Source organism: Mirounga leonina, unplaced genomic scaffold (genome assembly GCF_011800145.1).
Source record: "Mirounga leonina isolate KUSES-001 unplaced genomic scaffold, KU_Mleo_1.0 Mir_128, whole genome shotgun sequence".
NCBI classification, from domain to species: domain Eukaryota; kingdom Metazoa; phylum Chordata; class Mammalia; order Carnivora; family Phocidae; genus Mirounga; species Mirounga leonina.
In genome coordinates, this window is record NW_023270320.1 from 9,510,134 (window position 1) to 9,534,896 (window position 24,763).

The window sequence follows — 24,763 nt, forward strand, 5'->3', positions numbered from 1 at the left end:
GACATTTTAGATGGGTAGATTAATAAAGAGAAAATATCAAAAAGACTACCGGGTTTCTGACTTGTACAGTGAGATGGTAGTTGCTGGCTGTCACTGAAAGAGAAACATTGGGGAAAACCATATAGGGTGGTAGAGGAAGTACATGTATTTCATTTTGAACACACTGAGTTTAAAGTGCCTCTGATACATCTGGACAAACATGCAGCTGGACATATAACACAGCAATAGCTAATACTTCTATAGCATTTAATGTGCACAAAGTATTTTTCTAAAGAGGTGAAATATATCAACTCAAATGGGTTCTGGAAATCCATAAAGTGGACTTTGCTAGAAATATAAATTAGTGAACTGCCTGCATTTTGGTGGCAAATTTGGCTCTGATTTTTGGATAAAATGCTAAGGAAGAAAAAGAGAAGACAGATTAAGAATGAGTCTCGAGGGGGGGCGGAGCAAGATGGCAGAGGAGCAGGAGACCTTGATTTCATCTGGTCCCATGAATTCAGCTGAATAGGGATCAAACCATTCTGAACACCTACAAACTCAACAGGAGATCGAAGAAAAGAATAGTAGCAACTCTCTGAACAGAAAAGCGACCACTTTCTGGAAGGTAGGACATGCGGAGAAGTGAATCCAAGGCGATATTTGGGAGAATAGATGGTGAGGGAGGGGGCCTCTGTTGGCCGCTTCTGGCAAGTTATAGAGCAGCGGAGCACAAAATTGGAACTTTTAGAAGTTGGCTCCGCTGAGGGACGTCGCCCCAGTGGCTAAGCGGGGGGTGGAAGCCTCGCAGGACAGTGTGGTCTCAGGACCCTCGGGGTCACAGAAAGACCGGGGGTGCCTGAGTGCAGCAGAGCTCCCAGGTAATGGAGCAGGGAAGCCGGCCACAGAGACGGAGCCCAGGCGTGGGCTCTCAGCTCAGGGTTGCCATAAACCATGATCCACGGCACAGTCGGGCACTGCTCCTCCAGCAGGGACCCAACAAGTGGCAGATCCAGGGAGACTCCCCTTCCTCCCCTGGGAGGAGCGGGAGCTCACCGCAGGGATCTGCTGGGTTTGGAGACTCTGCACAGGGTCGGGTGCCAGAGATAGAAACGCTCAGTCACAGGCTGGGTGAGCATAGAGCACGGCCGGAGACTGGGGAGACGGGAGTGACTGACTGCTTTTCTCTGGGGGTGCGCTGAGGAGCGGGGCCTCGAGTTCTCAGATCCTCCGGGGAGGAGATTGGGAGGCCACCATTTTCACTCTTGTCCTCCAAAGCTGTACGGAAAGCTTGCAAGGAACAAAAGCTCCCGAGTGCAAACCCGAGCAGATTACTTAGCCCTGATCGGGCAAGGGTGAGGCAATTCCGCCTCTGGCAAAGATATTTGAGAATCACTGTAACAGGCCCCTCCCCCAGAACGTCAGTAAGAATAGCCCGCCAAGACCAAGTTTCCCGATCAATGAGAGTGGCAGAACTCCAGCGCTAGGGGAATACAGCACATAGAATCCGTGGCTTTTTTCCCCGATTCTTTAGTCTTTCAAAGTTAATTTTTTAAATTTTCTTTTTCTATTTTTTTAAAATTTTACTTTTCCCCTTTTTCAACCAACATCTTATCAATCCCTTTTTTAAAAATCTTTTTTATTTTTCATTTTTAGAGGCATATTCTATCCCTTCATAGTAGTTACCCTTATTTTTGGCATATATATATAAGTTGTTCTCTCTTTAAAATTTTGAGATACAGTTTCTTCTAACAGATCAAAATATACCCTAAATCTCTAGTGTATGGCTTTGTTCTAGTCTCCTGCCTGATCACATTCTCTCCCTTTTTTTTTCTTTTTTTTTTTAATACTCTTCTTTCTTTTTTCAAACAACTTCTTATCATTTCTTTTATAAAATTTTTTTGTAATTTTCATCTTTACAGTCATATTCCATCCCTTCATCATATCAACCCTTATTTTTGTACATATATGTTTTTCTTTCTTTAAATTTTGGGAGGCACTTTCTTCTAACAGACCAAAATATACCCAAAATCCAGTGTGTGGCACTGATCTAGGCACCAGCCTGATCATATTTGATCATATTCTGGTTTTTTTGTTTTGTTTTGTTCTGTTTTTTTTTTTTTTTCTTTTTCTTTTTCCTTTCTTTCCCTTTCTTTTCCCCTGGTTTCAGGTCCTTTCTGATTTGTTTAGACTGTATTTTCTAGGGATGTTGTTACCCTGTTAGCATTTTGTTCTCTCATTCATCTATTCTCCTCTGGAAAAATGACATGATGGAAATAATCACCTCAACAAAAAGAACAGGAGGTAGTACAGACTGCCAGGGACCTACTCAATACGGACATTAGTACGATGTCAGACCTAGAGTTCAGAATCATGATTTTAAAGATACTAGCTGGGCTTGAAAAAAGCATGGAAGTTATCAGAGAAACCCTTTCTGGAGAACTAAAAGAACTAAAATCTAACGAAGTTGAAATCAAAAAGGCTATTAATGAGGTGCAATCAAAAATGGGGGCACTAACTGCTAGGATAAATGAGGCAGAGGAGAGAATCAGTAATATAGAAGACCAAATGATGGAAAATAAAGAAGCTGAGAAAAAGAGAGATAAACAACTACTGGATCACGAGGGCAGAATTCGAGAGATAAGCGATACCATAAGATGAAACAACATTAGAATAATTGGGATCCCAGAAGAAGAAGAAAGAGAGAGAGGGGCAGAAGGTATAATGGAGCAAATGATAGCAGAGAACTTCCCTAATTTGGGGAAGGAAACAGGGATCAAAATCCAGGAGGCACAGAGAACCCCTCTCAAAATCAATAAAAATAGGTCAACACCCCGACATCTAATAGTAAAACTTACGAGTCTCAGAGACAAAGAGAAAATCCTGAAAGCAGCTCGGGACAAGAGATATGTAACCTACAAGGGTAGAAACATTAGATTGGCAACAGACCTATCCACAGAGACCTGGCAGGCCAGAAACGACTGGCATGATATATTCAGAGCATTAAACGAGAAAAATATGCATCCAAGAATACTCTATCCAGCTCGGCTGTCATTGAAAATAGAACGAGAGATAAAAAGCTTCCAGGATAAAAAAAAAAAACTAAAGGAATTTGCAATCACGAATACAGCCCTACAAGAAATATGGAAAGGGGTCCTCTAAGCAAAGAGAGAGCCTAAAAGTAACATAGACCAGAAAGGAACACAGACAATATACAGTAACAGTCACCTTACAGGCAATACAATGGCACTAAATTCATATCTTTCAATAGTTACCCTGAATGTAAATGGGCTAAATGCCCCAATCAAAAGACACAGGCTATCAGACTGGATTAAAAAAACCTCTTCGACCTCAGCTGCAGCAACTTCTTCTATAGAAACATTGCCAAATGCAAGGGAAGCCAGGGCAAAAATGAACTATTTGGACTTCATCAAGATAAAAACTTTTTTTTTTTTAAGATTTTATTTATTTATTTGAGAGAGAGAGAATGAGAGACAGAGAGCATGAGAGGGAGGAGGGTCAGAGGGAGAAGCAGACTCCCCGCCGAGCAGGGAGCCCGATGCGGGACCCGATCCCAGGACTCCAGGATCATGACCTGAGCTGAAGGCAGTCGCTTAACCAACTGAGCCACCCAGGCACCCCCAAGATAAAAACTTTTGCACAGCAAAGGAAACAGTCAACAAAACCAAAAGACAACCAACAGAATGGGAGAAGATATTTTCAAAAGACATATCAGATAAAGGGCTAGTATCCAAAATCTATAAAGAACTTATCAAACTCAACACCCAAAGAACAAAGAATCCAATCAAGAAATGGGCAGAAGACATGAACAGACATTTTTCCAAAGAAGACATCCAAAGGGCCAACAGACACATGAAAAAGTGCTTGACATCGCTCAGCATCAGGAAAATCCAAATCAAAACTTCAATGAGATACCACCTCACACCAGTCAGAATGGCTAAAATTAACAAGTCAGGAAACGACAGATGTGGGCAGGGATGTGGAGAAAGGGGAATCCTCCTACACTGTTGGTGGGAATGCAAGCTGGTGCAACCACTCTGGAAAACAATATGGAGGTTCCTCAAAAAGTTGAAAATAGAGCTACCATATGATCCAGCAATTGCACTACTGGGTATTTACCCCAAAGATACAAATGTAGGGATCTGAAGTGGTACGTGCACCCCAATGTTTACAGCAGTAATGTCCACAATAGCCAAACTATGGAAAGAGCCAAGATGTCCATCGACAGATGAATGGATAAAGAAGAGGTGGTATATATATGCAATGGAATATTATGCAGCCATCAAAAGGAATGAGATCTTGCCATTTGTAACAATGTGGATGGAACTGGAGGGCGTTATGCTAAGCAAAATAAGTCAATCAGAGAAAGACATGTATCCTATGACCTCACTGATAGGAGGAATTCTTAATCTCAGGAAACAAACTGAGGGTTGCTGGAGTGGGGAGGAGTGGGAGGGATGGGGTGGCTGGGTGATAAACACTGGGGAGGGTATATGCTATGGTGAGCGCTGTGAATTGTGCAAGACTGTTGAATCACAGATCTGTACCTCTGAAACAAATAATGCAATATATGTTAAGAAAAAAAAAAAAAGAAGATAGCACGAGGGGAAGAATGAAGGGGGGATACCGGAGGGGAAGATGAACCATGGGAAATGATGGACTCTGAAAAACAAACTGAGGGTTCTAGAGGGTAGGGAGTGGGAGGATGTGTTAGCCTGGTTATGGGTATTAAAGAGGGCACGTTCTGCATGGAGCAATGGGTGTTACACACAAACAATGAATCATGGAACAGTACATCAAAAACTAATGATGTAATGTATGGTTATTAACATAACAATAAAAATTTTAAAAAAAGGTCACTCCTTTGACAATCAGCCAGAAATTAAAAAAAAAAAAAAAAAAAGAAAAAAGAATGAGTCTTGAGGAACTCCAATATTTAATGCCTCATAAATGCATAGAAACATCCTAGGAAATGGAAAAAGAGCTGCCAAAAATGTAGAAGGAAAAGCAGGATAGTGTTGGCTCACAAAAACTGAAGGACAATCAGGTTTCAGGAGGGACAGAGTGAACATCAACACCTCATGCTACCAGGAGGTCAGGTAAGATGAGAATTGAAAACTCTCTGGTGATCATAGTGACATGGCAGCCAATAGTGCCAGTAAAAAGAGTTCTTTCAGTGGGATGATGGATTGGAGGCCATCTTTTAGTGTGAGAGAAAGATAAGAAATAAGAGAATGTAAGAATAGACAGCTTCTTTGAGAAATTTGACTCCAAAGTGGAGGAGACAGGTAGAGGAGAAGAGAGAAAAAGTGATAGCTTATAGGGATGAGAATATGAGTGAGCATGCTTTCTTTTTTAAAAGAAGAAAGGCTTGAAAGTTTAAAGCAACAGCAACAATAGTCATATCAACAACAAAAACACTGGAAAGAATCAGAGATTGAGAGGCTGAATATACAATACAGAAGTAATAATTGACAGTGACATTTTTCTTGAGAAGTTAATTGGAGGGATGAGTCTTATACAGAAGAGTGACAGATAAGGAAGGTTGATTTGTTTGGTATCTTGAAAATTAAGAAATTCTTGTCTGATAAATTATATTTTATTGGTAAAATAGGAAGTTGATAAAAGTAAACGGACAATTTGAAGAGCATAGAGAAGGGCTGAAATAATCTTGGAGGGTTGTAGAGTTGACAGGAGAAATATGGTATGACGTTTGAGTAGTGTTGAAGGACTATGTGGGGCTATACCATAAATTTGCAAAGGAAGTCATCTTTTTGTGTTGTTTGCCTTTGGCAGTATGAGTGATCAGCTGTTCAGTGATAGGCATGGAGAGAGTGTATAATTTGTACATTAGCCGTGATTAGCCTTAACTGTAAATAACTAACACCAAAACAAAATGATAACAAACCCACAATAATGATAATAAGCAAGAGAGAAATTTTCTTTCAACATTCATTAAATTTAGGGATAATCTATGTATGACAAATTATTGTGCTTGGGAGTGTCCTATCTGATTCATCAGGTATGTGTAATTTCCTTTCCCAGAATCACTGCATGAGACAAGAGGGTTGTTGCATTTTCAACTGTAATGTCTACTTTTTAACAAGCTGGAAAGAGAAAAGAACAAGCAGACCATGCACCCTTCCTTAAAAACACTCCCTGAAATCACACACTGGAGTCAAATGGTCACCACCAGATGAATGAGAGGTTATGGAGTTTGATACTTATTCCAGATGTCTATGTACTGAGACAGCATTCAATTTTCTGTTACCAAGGAAGAGGGCAAGCATAGACATTAGAGGGAAACTAGAAGTCTTTTTCAGAGTTAGAGTCATCCAGAAAGATAATTCCTCAAGGTAGGTAGTAGTGGTAGTTGCAAAAGCAGCAAGCTGGATAAATAAAAATATTGTGGCTGAAATGATGTTTAAATTGGAGTTTGGGAGGTGGAACCATTATGAATAATGCAATAGCCCAGGCATGGGGGAGAATTCCCTTGAAAATGAGGTGGGGACTGAGAGACATGTTTGGATGAGTCAGGGAAATGGATGCTAATGTTGTTTCCAATGAGAGCAGCCCTTGGAGTGGGGAGGAAGCTTGTCCCCGGTAGTGAAGTCTTTGATGAATGGGAAGGAGTTATGCTGGCATGATAAATGCTAATTGTAGAGAGTAGAAGGGAATGATATAACTGAATGTCATCAGCCTTGAAGGGAGAGGCTTTTAGAATTATATGGGTAGGATAATGCTTTGAAAGCAGCAGTGTGTAACAAGGATGCCTCAAGATCCATCTCTAGCTAGAAGATGTGAGATTGGAGAAAATAAACTGCCACTATCTCAGAGGGAATAAAGGAAGATGGGCAGGTGTCAGTTAAGGTAATGAGAAAAGAAGTTTAAAGATCGTGAAAAGCTTTTTGGTCAATGAGCTCTAATTTCACAAAGGGTGGGTTTGGGAGGTTTGGGGAAAGGTGGAGAATGGGATGGCAGAGGGCTTTAGAGGAATATGGAGATGGTCACTGGGAGAGGATGAATGGGAATATCTTGTAAAAACAGGGAGGAGAGGAAGATGCATGCTATTTCTACAGTCACTTGGATATGAACGAGCACTGGGCGTAGTGGTCAGTGGACTTCTCAGTCTGGTAAGGTGATGGCAGACCCAAAAGTCAGAGACTGCATATGCTGTGTAGACTGAATGAGGGTAGACTCAAAACTGAAGTATCACTAGTTGCTTGGTTTGAGTGATGGTGGTTCCAGAAACGTGGAGGCATCACTCACTACTGGTTTACTGATATTAGAACCAGTGAAACAACTCCTCACAAAAATACTTATTTTAAAAATAAATTAAATTTCAAAGGTTTTGTCTTATTATTAAAGTAATGCATAGTTATTGTATAAAATATAGACAAGCATCAAGAAGAAAAAGCCACTGTATTTTCATCTTTCTGAGCAAATCCCTTTGAATTTAAAGAACAAGGCAAATGCTTTTTTTAAAAAAAAGATTTTTTATTTGAGACAGAGAATGGGGGGGGAGATCCACGGAGAGAGAAAGAGACTCTCAAGCAGGGTCCATACCCAGCGTGGAGCCCAATGTGGGGCTAGATCCCAGACCCTGAGATCATGACCTGAGCCGAAATCAAGAGTCAGACGCTTCAATGACTGAACCACCCAGGTGCCCCAAGGCAAGTGCTTTATATTAAAAATATATGATAAAATTAATACTTTTGTATAAAAGTAGTTAAATTTATTCAAAGTTTTTCTTTTACATTATTTTTGGATCTCTTGCACAGTCTGTGTATACTGCATATTAACCCCTCAGTCACTGGACTTCAAACAGAGACATTTTACTATCTGAAGTGATTACCAGGATATAGAACTGGCATTTTTGAGGTTGTTTATTACAGAACTAATACAGAACTAATGGTGAGGGATGCAACTTCGAATGGTTCTATTTTCTTTACAGTGACCAACTCTATGATGTGGCTTCATGGAGTCATAAAAGGACAAAGCTGAATTTCAAGTTAGAAACCATTGCCTAAATCTCTCTCATCTGACAGATGAGGAAACGGAGTCTTAGAGAGGAGCATGCCTTGTCTTCCGTCACTAAGCTAGTCTGTGCTAAGAATAAACATGGAGTAGAAGTGTCCAGTCCACAAAGACAATGCCTTTGCTCCCCAGTTCCTCACTGCCACAGCACTTTCCACTACCCACAGAGTACAAACTGCTGTGAAGGTCAGTTCAGGAACAGAGTCCGTAGCAACCCTCTGTTGTGCTTTGTGACATCTGTGGTCTCCATCTGACCATCCACATGGACGTCCTTCCTCTCCTGCTTCATCTGCAGTGTGAGTTGTTATGGGCAGATCTGATCTGGTCCACTCCTGTCTTCCCTCGGCACCAAGTACACTGTCACAGACACGGTGGACCTTCCATAATGTTTGCTGAATGAACATATAACCTGATAAATCCACTCCCTTTCTCCAGTTAGGGTGGCATTGGAATGTTAAGGAAAACAAGGAATATTATTTGACTTGACAGAGGGGTGCTCTCAGTGAGGAGCAGTGGGGCTTAACCAAGGCACAGAATGACCACCCTCCATGGTGTCATTGCCAAAAAGGAGGTTGTTGGGAGGATGTGTGCTGAGGAGGAGACTGCTGGATGAGGCTGAGTTTAGGGAGAACTCGTCTCATTTACACAGAGATGGGAACACTTGGGTTAGTTTGACATATCTTTGAATGTTTTTATTATCTACATGAACCAAAGTTCTGAAGTGGATCAGGACTCGAAGCCAGCCTTCCGCTATGAATAATGAACTTAAATGAGGACTTTTGTGTTGATTATCTGATGATTCATTCTAATACAGTTGTCACTTCAGGCTGTGCTGAGGAAAAAAATACGGGGTATGTTCAGGTGGCATTTTTGATTCATGGCCTTTCTTTTATGATTTATTATTCTGAGATATTCAATTTGAAAAGCAAATAGTTCGATACAAAGTGATATATTATTTTTCTTCAGTGTGAAGAAAGCCATGTTGACAAGCCTAGGAGAGGAGCTAACAGTGAGGGGGAGAGCTTTCTTCCCTCGCGATCCATCAGGAAGTGGCGTCGACTCTAAACACAAGAGACTTTTGGGATAAAATAATCATTTGCTGAAGCCTTTTGTTCCTTGAATAAACAATTTTGAATGTCAGCCTAACTAAAGTCAAGCCCTTTACTAAGCCCAGTGAAAGAATTGCAAAGTAGAGAGCAGTCATAGGCTCCGAGCGGTGATAGAGCACATTACAGGAAACAACTATAGACCAGTGAAAAGTCCTCATAACAATTACATACTGAAGTCAAGTAATAATATGCATGGGAGGGAAAAAGAGCCAGAAAGTGATAATAGAGGGATTTTATCAGGGAAGGCTTCAGAGGAGAGCAATAGGGCATTGGACTTCAACTGGATCGAGACCTTTGTAGAAAGCTGGACCGTGGGAGATCAGGTATGAAGATGTGATTGCAGAATCTCTGGTGCATTGAGGTTACTTTTAGAATTCTAGAGAGAAGAGAGGGAGAGAAGAGTAGAGAAAAGAAGAGAATTATACAATTGTATTGAGAGATGTTTTAAAAGATCTAAATAGATGAAAATACATATTATTGTCATGGAGAATAATATCGTGATAATATAAATTCTAACCAAGTTTACCTACATATTTAGTCCAATTCCAAATAGTTCCCCAAAATTCTTTCATGGACTTGATATGGACAAGATAAGATGATTGTAAAATTTATTTGGAAGAGCCAAGGGCCAAGAGGAGACAAAAACTTATGAGGAAGTGGGGAGGGTTCTTGCCTTACCAGGTACCAGGACTTCTTGTAAAATGCTCATAATGAAGAAAGGCTGTGAATCCAGGGATAAACAATTGAGCAGAGGAATAGAATAGAGAGCAGACTTCCAAACCACATCTTTCAGCGTCCATGTCAGACATAGACTATTAGGTTGATTTGGGACAAAACTCTGATTTCAAATAGCAACTTAAAAAAAAAAAAAAAAAAAAAAAAGTTGTATTTCACCAGGTAACATGGATCTCCTGCATAATGAGTTCTACTTTCTGGTGAATGCCATAGATAGAGATGCCATTCATCTAGCCCACCTTTTTCTAAATATATATTTTTAATTTTTAAAATGATTTTTACTATCTTCTCATTTGTTTTAAAGATATCATTTTAAATTTAGGGAAAGTTGTGAATGGCCTTACTTGGACATCTATAAATATCACCTCCCTGGTGAAGCTGCTCCTTGACTCCCTGAGGCAAAACAAACTCCTGTATCCTCTGTGTTCCCCCAGTTACCTACACAAGCACTCATTATAATGTATTCTTTTTTTAAAATTATTTTTAGTTATTCCAGAGAGTGAGCTCATCAAGGGAAGAGGCACTGTCTTTTCATTTTTATGTCACTGGGGCTAGACAGAATATTTGTCCTGTGGTACATATTCAATAATTATTTACTGAATGAGTGAAAGCATGAATGGATCTCTCTGAGGTGTTTTAGATGAAGTGCTTTCTGAATGCAGGGACAGGGCCTGGAACACTAAGAGAGAATCATTTCCAACAAGGTTTTATAATTTAGTAATGAGATGAGAGTGGAAGATGTTAAAGATCATACAAGTAAAACAAATAAAAATTCAATTCATCCAGAAAACAATTCCTTTTCAAATGCAGGCATTTTAAAGGTGCATCATTTATTCTCAGCACTGAGGGGGTAATTTCGGGACAGCAAGAAAAAAGTTATATTTTATGTTGCTGCCTCAGCACAAAATACATTAATTATATTCCTGTGAGCTGGAATAAAAGGTATTTTGAAAATTCCAAACAAAGTGATTTCTCAACGACAAGATGTGAACCAATTAAAATCAGATACTGTAAAGAAAAGTTTGGCAACTGCTTTGCAATAGACATTTTTGAGAGGGCTTCAGGGAAAATGATGCAGGTACACCATTTGTTTTAACCTACATAAGATGAGAAGTGGACACCTAAGAAGAATATTGCATGAACCAAGTCATGAATAGCTCAATGCATTGGTTTGGGATACACTTGTGAATTTCCAGAAAGGACTTCTCCATCCTTCTTCAAATAATGAATCACTGGTTTATTTGTTTGTCCATATATACTTCTCTCTACCCCACTATGTGTTTTTATTAAGGGAATGTGGTAAAAACATTCAGGATGTTCTCTGTTTTTAGGCTCTATTTTTCCTTCCTAGAAACTTTTATTAGCCAAGACTGCACTCTTTGCCAAGTTAGTAGCTGATTTTTATAATTCAAAGATATAAACTCTAGATATACCTTCTCAGTCATTAATTTAGATAATTGGTATAGTTTGGGTATTAATTCCATCATAAAGATATTTTAAAATGGTAATATTCATTTGATATGTTCCACTTTTCAATTAGCTAAAACATGTCTATTATCAGAACATAGTGTTTCATGACACTTCTGGATATCATAAACTTCAAAAGCTAAGGTAGCATTGTGTAGGGGAAATGAACATAAACTTTGGAGGCACATTACCTGGGTTTGAATTCTAGCTGTGTTGCACACCATCTTTGTGAGCTTGGGCCCATGACTTAGCTCCTCTGTGACTTTGTTTCCTCATCTATAAAACAGTAATGATGATAATTAAAAAGTACCTACTCATAAAGTTGTAAGTTATTTAAGGTTTGGACAATTTAGAATAGGGCCTAGTACATAGGAAACTTTGTAGGTATTTCTTTATTATTTTTATTTTCATTTTTATTATTATAGACTTCTGAAGGATGCCATACTGTGTTAACATAAGATCTTGCAACCGACTCATTGCTTAAAATATGTCCAGATAGGGAAAGTGGAGAACTATGGTGGAATCAAACGTGATTGACCCATTGCAATGTATTTATTTGAAAACAAAGCAAAATTTGTATATGGGTCACAGAAGCATCTATTAGAAAGACACAGAGGGGACAAGGGATAGCAAACCACCACTTACTACTTTTTCAGTACCATTACCACTAACACCATACAGGACACTTTACATGTTCTACTTTTACAGATTGACTTACAGCAGATGTCAGCAAACTTTTTCCATAAAAGGCAAGATATTTTATATGTTTGGCTTTATTGACCCTCTGGTCTCTGTTGCAACCACTCATCTGGAGATGTAACATGAAAGCAGCCACAAACAACATGTAAACAAATAGGCATGACTGTAAACTTCATTTACAAAAAATAAGCATGGGATTCACCAAGGGGGGCAGAGCAAGATGGCGGAGGGGCAGGAGGCCTGGATTTCGTCTCCTCTCAGGAATTCAGCTGGATAGGGATCAAACCATTCTGAACACCTACGAACTCAACAGGAGATCGAAGAAAGGAATAGCAACAACTCTCTCATCAGAAAAGTGACCACTTTCTGGAAGGTAGGACGTGCGGAGAAGTGAATCCCAGGCGATATTTGGGAGGATAGACGGCGGGGGAGGGGCCTCCGTCGGCCGCTTCTGGCAAGTGATAGAGCCGCGGAGCACAAAATCGGAACTTTTAAAAGTCTGCTCCGCCGAGGGACGTCACTCTGGTGGCTGAGCGGGGGGGTGGAACCCTCCAGGACAGTGTGGTCTCAGGACCCGCGGGGTCACAGAAAGACCGGGGGTGCCTGAGTGTGGCAGAGCTCCCAGGTAACGGAGCAGGGAAGCCGGCTGCAGAGGTGGAGCCCAGGCGCGGGCTCTCAGCTCGGGGTGGCCATTGACCGTGATCCGCGGCACAGTCGGGCCCCTGCTCCTCCAGCAGGGACCCAACAAGCGGCAGATCCGGGGAGACTCACCTTCTTCCCCGGGAGGAGCGGCGCGGGAGCGCACTGCAGGGATCTGCTGGGTTTGGAGACTCCACCCGGGGGGGGGGGTGCCAGAGATAGAGGCACGCGGTCGCAGGCCGGGTGAGCACGGAGTGCGGCCGGAGACCGGGAGACGGGAGTGACTGGCGGCTTTTCTCTGGGGGCTCACTGAGGAGCGGAGCCCCGAGTTCTCGGCTCCTCCGGGGCGGAGATTGGGAGGCCGCCATTTTCACTCTCCGCCTCCAAAGCTGTAGGGAAAGCTCGCAGGGAACAAAAGCCCCGGAGAGCAAACCCAGCAGATGACTTAGCCGGGAGGGGGCAAGGGCGGGGCAATTCCGCCTCCGGCAGAGACATTTGGAAACCACGGCAACAGGCCTCTCCCCAGAAGATCAGCGAGAACAGCCAGCCAAGACCAAGTTCACCGATCAATGAGAACGGCAGAACTCCAGCGCTAGGGGACTACTGCACATAGAATTCATGGCTTTTTACTATGATTCTTCAGTCTTTCTAAGTTAATTTTTTTAACTGTCTTTTTTCTTTTTGAATTTTTCTTTTTCCCTTTTTCAACCAACATCTTATCAATCCCTTGTTTTAAAAAAAACATTTTTATTTTTCATTTTTACAGTCATATTCTATCCCTTCATAGTAGTTACCCGTATTTTTGGCTTATATATATAAGGTGTTCTCTCTTTAAAATTTTGAGATAGTTTATTCTAACACATTAAAATATACCCTAAATCTATAGTATATGGTATTTTCTATTCCCCTGCCTGATCACATTCTCTCCCCTTGTTTTTTTCTTTTTTCTTTTTTTAAATCCTCTTCCTTCTTTTTTCAAACAACTTCTTATCAATTCCTTTTATAAAATTTTTTATAATTTCCATCTTTACAGTCATATTCCATCCCTTCATCATATCAACCCTTATTTTTGTACATATATAAGTTTTTCTTTCTTTAAAATTTTGGGAGGCACTTTCTTCTAAAAGACCAAAATACACCCCAAATCTAGTGTGTGGCACTGATCCAGCCTGATCATATTTGATCACATTCTGGTTTTGTTGTTGTTGTTGTTGTTGTTTTGTTTTGTTTGTTTTTGTTTTTATCTTTATCTTTTTCTTTTTTTTCTTTTTCTTTTTTCTCTTTCCATTTCTTTTTCCACTGCTTCAGGTCTTTTCTGATTTGTTTAGAGTATATTTTCTGGGGACATTTTACTCTGCTAGCATTTTGTTCTCTCATTAATCTATTCTCCTCTGCACAAAATGACAAGATGGAAAAAAATCGCCTCAACAAAAAGAACAAGAGGTAGTACCGACGGCCAGGGACCTACTCAATACGGACATTAGTACGATGTCAGATCTAGAGTTCAGACTCATCACTTTAAAGATACTAGCTGGGCTTGAAAAAAATATGGAAGTTATTAGAGAAACCCTTTCTGGAGAAGTAAAAGAACTAAAATCCAACCAAGTAGAAATCAAAAAGGCTATTAATGAGGTGCAATCAAAAATGGGGGCACTAACTGCTAGGATAAATGAGGCAGAAGAGAGAATCAGTAATATAGAAGACCAAATGATGGAAAATAAAGAAGCTGAGAAAAAGAGAGATAAACAACTACTGGATCACGAGGGCAGAATTCGAGAGATAAGCGATACCATAAAACGAAACAACATTAGAATGATTGGGATCCCAGAAGAAGAAGAAAGAGAGAGAGGGGCAGAAGGTATACTGGAGCAAATTATAGCAGAGAACTTCCCTAATTTGGAGAAGGAAACAGGCATGAAAATCCAGGAGGCACAGAGAACCCCTCTCAAAATCAATAAAAATAGGTCAACACCCTGACATCTAATAGTAAAACTTACGAGTCTCAGAGACAAAGAGAAAATCCTGAAAGCAGCTCGGGAGAAGAGATATGTAACCTACAAGGGTAGAAACATTAGATTGGCAACAGACCTATCCACAGAGACCTGGCAGGCCAGAAAGGACGGGCAGGATATATTCAGAGCACTAAATGAGAAAAATATGCATCCAAGAATACTCTATCCAGCTAGGCTGTCATTGAAAATTGAAGGAGAGATAAAAAGCTTCCAGGACAAACAAAAACTAAAGGAATTTGCAAACACAAAACCAGCCCTACAGGAAATCTTGAAAGGGGTCCTCTAAGCAAAGAGAGAGCCTAAAAGCAACATAGACCAGAAAGGAACACGGAAATATACGGTAACAGTCACCTTACAGGCAATACAATAGCACTAAATTCCTATCTTTCAATAGTTACCCTGAATGTAAATGGGCTCAATGCCCCAATCAAAAGACACAAGCTATCAGACTGGATTAAAAAACAAGACCCATCGATATGCTGTCTGCAAGAGACTCATTTTAGAACCAAAGACACCCCCAGATTGAAAGTGAGGGGGTGGAAAACCATTTACCATGCTAATGCACACCAAAAGAAAGCTGGGGTGGCAATCCTTATATCAGACAAATTAGATTTTAAACCAAAGACTGTAATAAGAGATGAGGAAGGTCATTATATCCTACTTAAAGGATCTACCCAACAAGAAGATCTAAAAATTGTAAATATCTATGCCCCTAACATGGGAGCAGCCAATTATATAAGGCAATTAATAACAAAAGCAAAGAAACACATCGACCACAATACAATACTAGTGGGGGACTTTAACAACCCCCTCACTGAAATGGACAGATCGTCTAAGCAAAAGATCAACAAGGAAATAAAGACTTTAAATGACACACTGGACCAAAAGGACTTCACAGACATATTCAGAACATTCCACCCCAAAGCAACGGAATACACATTCTTCTCTAGTGCCCATGGAACATTCTCCAGAATAGATCACATCCTAGGTCATAAATCAGGTCTCAACTGGTACCAAAAGATTGGGTCATTCCCTGCCTATTTTCAGACCACAATGCTTTGAAACTAGAACTCAATCACAAGAGGAAAGTCGGAAAGAACTCAAATACATGGAGGCTAAAGAGCATCCTACTGAAGAATGAATGGGTCAACCAGGAAATTAAAGAAGAATTAAAAAAATACATGGAAACCAATGAAAATGAAAACACAACTATTCAAAATCTTTGGGATGCAGAAAAGGCTGTCCTAAGAGGAAAGTATATAGCAATACAAGCCTTTCTCAAGAAACAAGAAAGGTCTTAAGTACACAACCTAACCCTCCACCTAAAGGAGCTGGAGAAAGAATAGCAAATAAAGCCTAAACCCAGCAGGAGAAGAGAAATAATAAAGATCAGAGCAGAAATCAATGAAATAGAAACTAAAAGAACAGTAGAACAGATCAACGAAACTAGGAGCTAGTTCTTTGAAAGAATTAACAAGATTGATAAACCCCTGACCAGACTTATCAAAAAGAGAAGAGAAAGGACCCAAATCAACAAAATCATGAATGAAAGAGGAGAGATCACAACCAACACCAAAGAAATACAAACAATTATAAGAACATATTATGAGCAACTCTATGCCAGCAAATTAGATAACCTGGAAGAAATGGAGGCATTCCTAGAGATGTATCAACTACCAAACCTGGACCAGGAAGAAATAGAAAACCTGAACAGACCTGTAACCACTAAGGAAATTGAAGCAGTCATCAAAAATCTCCCAAAAAACAAAAGCCCAGGGCCAGATGGCTTCCCAGGGGAATTCTACCAAACATTTCAAAAAGAATTAATACCTATTCTTCTGAAACTGTTCCAAAAAATAGAAATGGAAGGAAAACTTCCAAACTCATTTTATGAGGCCAGCATTACCTTGATCAGACAAAGACCCCATCAAAAGGAAAATTACAGACCAAAACCAGACAAAGACCCCATCAAAAAGGAAAATTACAGACCAATATCCCTGATGAACATGAATGCAAAAATTCTCACCAAAATACTAGCCAATAGGATCTAACAGTACATTAAAAGGATTATTCACCACGACCAAGTGGGATTTATCCCTGGGCTGCACGGTTGGTTCAACATCCGCAAATCAATCAATGTTATACAACACATTAACAAAAGAAAGAATAAGAATCATATGATCCTCTCAATAGATGCAGAAAAAGCTTTTGACAAAGTACAGCATCCTTTCTTGATCAAAACTCTTCAGAGTATAGGCATAGAGGGTACATACCTCAATATCATAAAAGCCATCTATGAAAAACCTACAGCGAATATCATTCTCAATGGGGAAAAACTGAGAGCTTTCCCCCTAAGGTCAGGAACGTGGCAGGGATGTCCACTATCACCACTGCTATTCAACATAGTATTGGAAGTCCTAGCCACAGCAATCAGACAACAAAAAGAAATCAAAGGCATCCAAATTGGCAAAGAAGAAGTCAAACTCTCACTCTTTGCAGATGATATGATACTTTATGTGGAAAACCCAAAAGACTCCACCCCAAAACCGCTAGAACTCATACAGGAATTCAGTAAAGTGTCAGGATATAAAATCAATGCACAGAAGTCAGTGGCATTCCTATACACCAACAACAAGACAGAAGAAAGAGAAATTAAGGAGTCGATCCCATTTACAATTGCACCCAAAACCATAAGATACCTAGGAATAAATCTAACCAAAGAGACAAATAATCTGTACTCAGAAAACTATAAAATACTCATGAAAGAAATTGAGGAAGACATAAAGAAATGGAAAAACGTTCCATGCTCATGGATAGGAAGAACAAATATTGTGAAGATGTCAATGCTACCTAGAGCAATCTACACATTCAAAGCAATCCCCATCAAAATACCATCCACTTATTTCAAAGAAATGGAACAAATAATCCTAAAATTTGTATGGACCAGAAAAGACCCCGAATAGCCAGAGGAATGTTGAAAAAGAAACCAAAGCTGGTGGCATCACAATGCCAGACTTCAAGCTCTATTACAAAGCTGTCATCATCAAGACAGCATGGTACTGGCACAAAAACAGACACATAGATCAATGGAACAGAATAGAGAGCCCAGAAATGGACCCTCAACTCTATGGTCAACTCATCTTTGACAAAGCAGGAAAGAATGTCCAATGGAACAAAGACAGTCTCTTCAACAAATGTTGTTGGGAAAATTGGATAGCCACATGCAGAAGAATGAAACTGGACCATTTCCTTACACCACACACAAAAATAGACTCCAAATGGTTGAAAGACCTCAATGTGAGACAGGAGTCCATCAAAATCCTAAAGGAGAACACAGGCAGCAACCTCTTCGACCTCAGCCGAAGCAACTTCTTCCTAGAAACATTGCCAAATGCAAGGGAAGCAAGGGCAAAAATGAACTATTGGGACTTCATCAAGATAAAAAGCTTTTGCACAGCAAAGGAAACAGTCAACAAAACCAAAAGACAACAGACAGAATGGGAGAAGACATTTGCAAATGACATATCAGATAAAGGGCTAGTATCCAAAATCTATAAAGAACTCATCAAACTCAACACCCAAAGAACAAAGAATCCAATCAAGAAATGAGCAGAAGACATGAACAGACATTTTTCCAAAGAAGACATTCAAATGGCCAACAGACACATGAAAAAGTGCTCAATATCGCTCGGCATCAGGGAAATCCAAATCAAAACCTCAATGAGATACCACCGCACACCAGTCAGAATGGCTAAAATTAACAAGTCAGGAAACAACAGATGTTGGTGGGGATGCGGAGAAAGGGAACCCTCCTACACTGTTGGTGGGAATGCAAGTTGGTTTAGCCATTCTGAAAAACAGTATGGAGGTTCCTCAAAAAGTTGAAAATAGAGCTACCATATGATCCAGCAATTGCACTACTGGGTATTTACCCCAAAGATACAAAAGTAAGGATCCGAAAGGGTACGTGCACTCTGATGTTTATAGCAGCAATGTCCACAATGGCCAAACTGTGGAAAGAGCCAAGATGTCCATCGACAGATGAATGGATAAAGAAGAGGTGGTATATATATATACAATGGAATATTATGCAGCCATCAAAATGAATGAGATCTTGCCATTTGCAACGACGTGGATGGAACTGGAGGGTATTATGTTGAGTGAAATAAGTCAAACAGAGAAAGACATGTATCATATTATCTCACTGATATGAGGAATTCTTTTTTTTTTTTAAAGATTTTATGTATTTATTCATGAGAGACAGAGAGAGAGAGAGAGGCAGAGGGAGAAGCAGGCTCCCAAGGAGCAGGGAGCCCGATGCGGGACTCGATCCCAGGACCCTGGGATCATGACCTGAGCCGAAGGCGGACGCTTAACCATCTGAGCCACCCAGGTGCCCTGATATGAGGAATTCTTAATCGCAGGAAACAAACTGAGGGTTGCTGGAGTGCGGGGTGGGATGGGAGGGATGGGGTGACTGGGTGATAGACACTGGGGAGGGTATGTGCTCTGGTAAGTGCTGTGAATTGTGCAAGACTGTTGAATCTCAGATCTGTACCTCTGAAACAAATAATGCAATATATGTTAAGAAAAAAAAAAAGAAGAAGAAGGTAGCGGGAGGGGAAGAATGAAGCGGGGGAAATCGGAGGGGTAGACGAACCATGAGAGACGATGGACTCTGAAAAACAAACTGAGGGTTCTAGAGGGGAGGGGGGTGGGAGGATGTGTTAGCCTGGTGGTGGGTATTGAGGAGGGCACATTCTGCATGGAGTACTGGGTGTTATGCACAATGAATCATGGAACACTTCATCTAAAACTAATGATGTAATGTTTGGGGATTAACATAAGAATTAAAAAAAAATGAAAAAAAAAAAAAAGCATGGGCTGGGTTTGGCTCATGGGCTGCACTCTGATGACACCTGATTCAAAGCATCATGGATACTGATTCTAGTTTTCATCTATTGTGTTGACTATGCTTTTTATGATTTGGTGCAGAGTAAATTGACCCTGATATCAGTTTTTGCTTTTTCTCCCTTATCTTAAGTTTCCTGGTTCCTATCCATGATCAATTAATTGATGAATCCAACTATGGGTTTGGATTTTTGTTGGCTCCCTTTGTTTATCTCTCCAGGTTCACTCTCCACATTTCTATATATTTTTTTAAGGTTTATTTATTTATTTACTTATTTGAGAGAGAGAGAGAGAGCATGAGCAGGAGGGACAGAGGGAGAGGGAGAGAGAATCTCAAGCAGACTTCGCACTGAGTGCAGAGCCTGATGTGGGGCTGGATCCTACCACCCTGAGATCATAACCTAAGCAGAAACCAAGAGTCAAATGCCTAACTGACGGTGCCACTCAGGTACCCCAACACTTCTAAATTCTTGTTGCGTTGACATGATGATAGTGGCAGAGAAGGAAACTGGGACTAGATGAGTGGATTCCCATCTTCTGGCTTTCAGCGGGTCCAGCCAACAAGGATCCCATTTAGAGATCAAAGGAGGGAGGAGGGTGAGGTCAAGGGTACTTCTCTGAATCCCCTTCCTACAATTACCAGAAGGTGGCTGTGTTCTTCCACATGAATACTTTTCCTCTCAAGGAGGGCAAAACCACCACAACAATCCTCTTTGGTTTCAGGAACTATTTGCTCACGTTCTATCTTTGGGATTCTCAGAGATAAGGCCTGCATTACTAAATTCTGCCTTGTGATTTCCCCTACCTCCACACTCTTTGAGGAGGACTTATCCTTTAATTATCCTAATTTGAGTGTGCCATCAATTTCCGGTGGGGACCTTGGCTGACAAATATTCTGTCTTCCAAAACCAATCCCACAGGAGCAGTCTCAGCCCAACATGTCATGGGGTTTAGCATTTAATTTGTTACTGATCATCTCATCATCATGTTACTGGTCATCAATTTGGTATTGGAGTTTACTCATAAAGGACAGTCAATGTTGACTGTCCAAGTCTGAGAGTCACATGGCATGCTTGGAAAGATTTTTCGAGGCTTAGCAAGGAAAGGGAATTAACAGAAAGCTGGCATAAATGAAGAGAAATGAGGGCAGTGATAACGTCTTTGGAGATAATAACTGGTAATTCAAGGCCCAACTCAAAAGGATCAACTTCAGTTTCAGGCCAGGCTCCCATATGGAGAGGAATTTGATCAGGTGAGCAGAGCAAAGAACACAGATTTGGTACTGAATCAGAGGTCCTGGGATTTCAGCCCCAATGGCAGGTGTCAGTTGTAGCTGGGTCACTGAGTCAGTCCACAGGTCTGTGCCTTTTTCTTTTTTTAGTTAGAGTCCTTTTTAATTTTTTTAAAGATTTTGTTTATTTATTTGAAAGAGAGAATGAGTGAGGGAGAGAATATGAACAGGGGCAAGGGGAGAAGCAGACTCCCTGCTCAAGACCCTGGGATCGTGACCTGAGCTAAAGGCAGATTCTCAACTGACTGAACCACCCAGGAGCCCCCAGGTCTATGCTTCTGCCTTGCCTTGGAGTTGATACTGAAGTAGACGTGGGACTGTCTTTGGAGATTCCTTCAGTCCATTGGAAGGAATTCCAGACCAGTCTGTAGTATCCACCAGATACTACATGGACCCTCTCAGTTCCCTACATCACTGTGTTGAATCTAAATTCTTCACATCCCTGACTACTGATTGGGTTCCTATCATATTCTAATATATAAGAACTAAAATGCAAGAATGTCTGTTTTGCAACTTCTTTGTTGCTATGCCCTTTTATCCATAGTGGATCTCCTGCAATAAACTCATTGTCTTGGACTCCCCGGTTGTGCTTGCCTACACCAATTTCTATCGCTAGGGTAGTTGCCATAGGCCCACATCCAAAACTCAAAGAAGGAGCTCTGACCAGCTAGTATCATCTTGATGAACTATATGCTGCCCATCCTAAATGCTTTCCCACTCTAAATGCCTTCTATCTTGAAGCTGATCTATCTGAAAATGCACTGTGCTTCTTGACTTTGAAAAATCCATACATTTAGACACACACACACACACACACACAATGCAAAATGCTGTTTGATTTCTAACTGCATTTGGTTAGAAGCAACAAAATGGAATTGTGAAGTAGTGAGAAATCAGAAAAACATCTACTGAGAGTCAGGCTGCAGAAGTAGTCAAGGTTCAATCTCTGCAAGGAAAAAGCCAGGCCCAAAGTGATATATGAAGAGTGAGAAAAGTATAAACTAATGGGTGGCTGGTTAAATTCATCTTCAATAATTCATTGAGAAATGAGTAGCAGAATAAAGCCAGAGAAATCTGAAAATGTCAAGAAAAGAGACCTATTAAATGACTTTCCAACTGTTACCCAAGGTCAGGAGAAACATTAGCTTGAAATCATGAAAGACCTGGCTCCCTGGTTTCAATTTTAACAACCAGATGATAGGCCTTGTTCTTCAAGGTGTAGTCTCCATTTTTAGAGGAATGAAAAGGAAACAGGCCCAGAGATAAACAAATTTAATCCAGATTACTCTGGCCTTATCTGTTAAAAGGCATTAGTCTAGTAGAAGTGGCAGTGGGTGTGAATTATTCAGTGCCCATATCTTTCCCAACTTTAAGGATTTTTTTTAAAGCTAGGTATCAAGACCATTAATAATTGATAAAGCATTTGTAAACCCTTAGCAAATGAACAGTCAAGGGACACATTAATAAAACATCTTTAAAAATCTCTGTCTCGTGGCTGATTCTCATTACGTTGTCCCAAAGCAGAGTAAACGGGGCTGCTCATCCTCCAGCTCAAAGCAGGGCACAGCATGTCTGCTGACAAGGTGAGACAGAGGGCAGAGGGCAATGCCTTTTAGGAAACCAGGACCATCTTCTATAGTTATCCACATCCCTCCAGCTGATTCAGAGAATAGAACCATTCCCCAAATAAATAAGTTCTTGGCCAAAATTTTTCTGCTGGGTCACTAAATACACGTTTATAAATAGACCTTTTGACATTTCTATTTGCAAAGCAAACATTTAAGATCCTGGGGGAATCTGAGGGTTAGGCATTTAGGAAGGGCCAATGAAAATCTTGACCTTGAGGTCATTGTTCACATTCAGCTCTGGCTAAGGGAGCAGTCAGGGTTGCTGAATGCCATAGCTCTAAGGCAGTTAAGTGGTTTGGCTCATCTTATTCTTACTGGATAATGCAAAAGAAATAAAAATGTATTTTACTGACATGGCATCTTTCTTTTTAGGAATGAAGAGTAGTGCCAACTCAAGAAAGAACCAACTATTGGCATATCCACCTGTCATCGCCCTTGGGCTGAGAACGGATTGTCAAAAATCTCAGTGTAAATAAGATCAATGGACAAGGGTCAGGATTCCTGAGCAGGAGGGCAAGTGCCACTATCCCATAGAGAAACTCCCCACCCAGGTGTGATTTGAGATTAGCTAGTGAGGATTTATTCATCAGGTAATTTCCCCCCATCAAGTTTCTGAGTGGTCATTTTAGGGGTGGTGAACGATTTTGTCATTAGTAGCACCCTCAAACATTAATTGAACACCACCTATGCATGACTTCATAGGCACTGAGAGTATAATGATATCCTAGGACCCAGTCTGTACTTTCTCCAATATTTCACTCTATTTGTGGTGACAAAGTTCATAGAGAAGTGATTTTCTGAGGTAGCACACAATTTCAAGGTTATCATCTTCATTGCATTGTTTTAATCATCCATTTATTTGTTCAAAAAAGCTCAGTGCCAGATGCTATTGTCCCCTCTAGCCCAGGCCCCATCTACTCTCACCAGGACTGGGGCCTCATCCTCATAAAACTTTGTGATATAGGTGATATTTTGGTTAATTGATGAAGGGTCCGAGATCTGGGGTGATTTTAGAGGACTATACTCCTCAGGGTAAAGCATAGGCAAGTATTTTTCAAGACATGTAGATGATGAATCCCAAAATGCCATTGCATGACTGAGGGAAGGGATACCAGACATGGCAGCCATGGATTTTGTGATTTCTGAGGATTTTATTATTTCTTTTATGATGTGGAAAAAAATTGTCCTCATTATTCAGGTGAAGAAATACAAGGCACCTTTTCTTGGGGATTGTGAAATAGGAAATAAATAAATTATTTTGAGAAATTATATCCTTCTGTAAAAGGAATAAGAGCACATGGCTTATATATATATCTTCTGGTTATTGTAATAAACCATGATTTAACTTTCCAGGGACAAGAGATCATCTCTTAACAGTAGGGATTATTTCAAAGAATCTTATATCTGATATTTTTTCCTCTCATCTGTCCTCACCTCAATGACAACATATATACTCTTTTTTAAGTAAATAAACTAACTAGCGTAAGGAAATAATATCTGTGACTATAGATACTAAAAGCCCTGGAAATTATTCTTTGTTGCACACAAAGTTAAAAAAAAAAGTGCTCTCTCCTCCCAGATGGTGTTTAAGTGCTACCAGTCTCCCAATCACTCACTCCCTGTCCCTCACCCAGATATTTGCTCTTGTAATTATCTTTTTCTTCTTGTATCAACACAGTTCTCTCCAACAGCCTCCTATATCCTTGTAGGCAATGGGCTGTGTCCATCCCTCTCAGCACAAAGGACACCATGAAAAAGATCTGGAGGTAACAGCATCTTTGTGCAGAGCCAAGGAAAGAGGTTTTGGCCATGACACAGTTCTAATTAGTTATGAGCACTGTCAGATAAATTACCCAGTTAGACCCCTCCTGCCACCTTGCTCCCATGCTCTGTGGCCTGATCTTTTCAAAGCAAAGTCCACCCAGATGTTAAAATAAATAAGGAGGCCAATACCGCCTTTCAGTCACCTAGCAGGAGAGTAAGTTAAGAACACACACACACACACACACACACACACACACACACACCCCAGAACGAGTGGTATTGAAGATTTCATCAGCTGTCTGACAAGAGGATATTTAATTAACTCTCGTACCTGTCTCTCCCTGCATGAGACAAACAAATCAAGGAGCTTTGGAAGAATAATTAATTCAAGAAGTAAAAGCAGCATCAGATTAAAAAGAAAAAACAACCAAAAAAATTTCAAAAAACAAGAAAACAAAATGACAGGCAGAA